Source organism: Carlito syrichta, unplaced genomic scaffold (genome assembly GCF_000164805.1).
Source record: "Carlito syrichta isolate Samal-C Ts95f unplaced genomic scaffold, Tarsius_syrichta-2.0.1 Scaffold303316, whole genome shotgun sequence".
Lineage (NCBI taxonomy): Eukaryota > Metazoa > Chordata > Mammalia > Primates > Tarsiidae > Carlito > Carlito syrichta.
The window spans coordinates 298,136-301,270 of NW_007247412.1; positions in this window are offsets into that span (position 1 = coordinate 298,136).

Below are 3,135 nucleotides of genomic sequence, written 5' to 3' on the forward strand. Positions count from 1 at the left end.
TGTGTGTGTGTGTGTGTGTGTGTGTGTGTGTGTGTGTGTGTACACACGTGCAGGGGTGCTTGTCTCCCCCAGTGTGGCCTGGGTGTGTGTCTGACTGGCAGCTGGAGGTAGGGCTGTGCAGGTGGAGGAATCTCTGGACGGCACCAGACATCACGAATGACTTCCGACGACCCTGAAGAGAGCACAGTTCTGAGACCATGTGTAAGTGGCGGTCTACAAGGTACACTCCTGGTGCCTTGCCAAGGCCACCTGCCTCCTCACACACGTGCGTGCTTGCCTTTGTGGCATCTAGTTTTGCCTGGAAGAGGCAGTCTTTTTTTGGGGGGGGCACTTAAAATGTCTCTGGAAAAGTTCACTCAGACTTTTCTAAAAGGGCAGAAATCGCTGGGGCCCTGTCATTTATCACGTCCTCTTTCTTCCTTTTGGCTTCTGTGCAATAGCTCGCGCTATTCTGGAAGCATTTGGAAGGCGAGTGGAATGGTGGGGGCAGATCCAGTGAGCTGTCTAAATTCATTCAACGAAATGACCTGTGTTTTAGGAGAGAGCCTCACTCACGGAACCCCGTCCTCAACAAACGGCCTCCACACCCTTCCGACACCATCACTTGGCAGCAATAGGTCATGACCTCCAGCTTGGTGGAACAAAAGACAGTGGAAGGCCAAGGCCTCATGGAGGAGGGGGGCTAGACGTCCAAAGGGAAGTTCCACATCACCCCAGCACCTGGCCCTGAGTAAACAGCCAGGGATGGGGGTGCAGGAACAGTGCTGAGAGCCAGGAGGGGCTGCACACTGGGGAGAGCTGTGAGCCAGATCCAGGGTCCCGACGTTGCCATCACAAAGCCGTGGTGAGCAGGCTCTCACCACCACACGCAGCCCCGGTATCTCCTGCCCTGACTCCTAAGCTCCCCTCTTTGTGCTCAATCTCTCTCCCCCTAGCCGGCCTTACTGTCTGCCTGCCAGAGAAACCAACGCATTGGTGTTATTCATTGTAATCAAGGAACCCCGGCCAGTGTTGTGGGAGGCAGGGCGGAGAGACACACAATGAAGTTGTCGATTTGCAGCCTGGTGGCTCACACCTATAATCCCAGCAGTCCGGGAGGCTGAGGCAGGAGGCTTGCTTGAGCCCAGGAGTTCAAGACCAGCCTAGGCAACATAGCGAGACCTCATCTTGGTAACAAATTTTAAAATGAGCTCAGCATCGTGGCGTGCACCTGTAGTCCCGGCTACTCAGAAGGCTGAGATGAAAGGACTGCCTGAGCCCAGGAGACTGCAATGAGTCGTGGCCATGCCACTGTACTCCAGCCTGGGTGACACAGTGAGACCCCAGCTCAAGAAATATAGATACCGGAGGTGCCAAAAAGAAGTATACACATTTTAAGAGTTGTTAAGAGATGTTCATCATAATCAGAAGTGTCTGAATGGTGAAGATCACCATTCTGAGCACCGCTTGTGATTGCAGAAGTCAATTGTGACTTGTATTCATATTATTGAGTATTACAATTTTAATACTTTTTTTCCCCTTCTTACAATGTATAAACTGGGCGCAGTCATCCCAGCACTTTGGGAGGCAGAGGCGAGAGGATTGCCTGAACCCAGGGGTTCGAGACCAGCCTGGGCAACTTGGGGAGACCTCATCTCTATAATAAATCAAAAAAATTAGCTGGATATGGTGGCAAGTGTCTGTGGTCCCAGTTACTTGGAAGGCTCAGGCAGAAGGATCACCCGAGTCTGCGGTGGCTGTGAGCATGCCACTGCACTCCAGCCTGGGCGACAGAGTGAGACTCTGACTCAAAAAAAAATATGTATTCATTTTTTTGGCTCTCTCTCTCTCCCCCCCACCACCCCGTTATTCTAGTGTTTCCTCTGGGATAGGCTCTGAGCTTACAGGAACCAGGGTCCTTTCCCTCCTCTTCCTCCCCCTCCTCCAGTCTCAGATTTTCTAGATCCTTCTCAGTCCCTCTCCTGTACAGGCACCCCTTCCCCGAGGCTCCTGGGAGCACCCCCTCTCCCTGCCCCCACTTCTCTACCCATTTGGAAGCCGCAAGCCACGGTGCCTCTCCAGGCCTTCAGGACAGGTCTCTTTCGGGCCTGCTGTCCAGCCTCTCTGTGACTGCCTCTGTGGTGTGGCCTCCGGTCTGGGGGGTGTTTCTGTTTCTTTGGCTGGAGAGCAGGGGCTGTCCAGTGGCCTGAGCCCCTACCAGCAGCTGCGGCCACCACGGGCGCCCCTGCCCCAGGGGCCGGGAAGCTGTGTGCCTCCTCCTCCCTTGCTCCCCTGGCCACCAAGGCCAGGGAGCTCTCCTCCGCCTGGTCTTTAACTTCCACTCTCACAATGCGGAGCGTAAAAGATTACATCTTTATTTATGGATTTAATAACTCCACAGAAGAATTATAAATGTGGAAGCCAATGTATCACTTTAAAGGGCAGAGTGAGGAAGTCAAAAGGAGCTCTGCATCCTCTCTCCCCAGAACTTGGGGATGATTACTGCCAATGCCTGCAGTTGGGCCCCTCCCCAGAGCACCCCGGCATGACCTCTGGGGGTCTCCGTGGCCCGATCCCACCTTCCTCCCTGGCCATGCTGTGTGGCCACGGGGGAACACATCAGATTCTGTCTCCCGGGGATTTAGGCGTGCAGATCAGAGATGTCACATCTGAGGAAGGCTTTGGAGGCCTCTTTGTCTTGCTCCCCAGAGGCAGTGAAAGCCGGACTGCAGGGGACAGGGACGAGGGGGACAGCCAGACAGGCAGACGTGGCAGAGCGGGAGCTGCTGATCTGGGTGAGTGTCACATCCTGTCTTCAGCTGTCTCTCCTGAGTTCACAGTACACTCCTGGCTCTTGCGTCCTACAAATACCAGAATCCTTAAATGTCCCTCCCCTTTTTTTTTTTGTTTTGCTTCAGTTACTATGAGTGGGTTTCTGTTTCTGGCAACCCAGACTCTTTTTCATCTTTACCTTACCTCCCCTGGGCTGCTGAGCAGATGACCTTGACTGCTTAGGGGGTTCCTCCCAGTACGAGGCCCAGAGGACTCACTAGAATAAAAAGAACCCGCTCAAGGCCTGTCCTGAATCATCCTACCAGTCATTCTCACTCAAGTCACACCTCCTCCACGCCGCCTTCCAGATGACTGGGTCAGTTT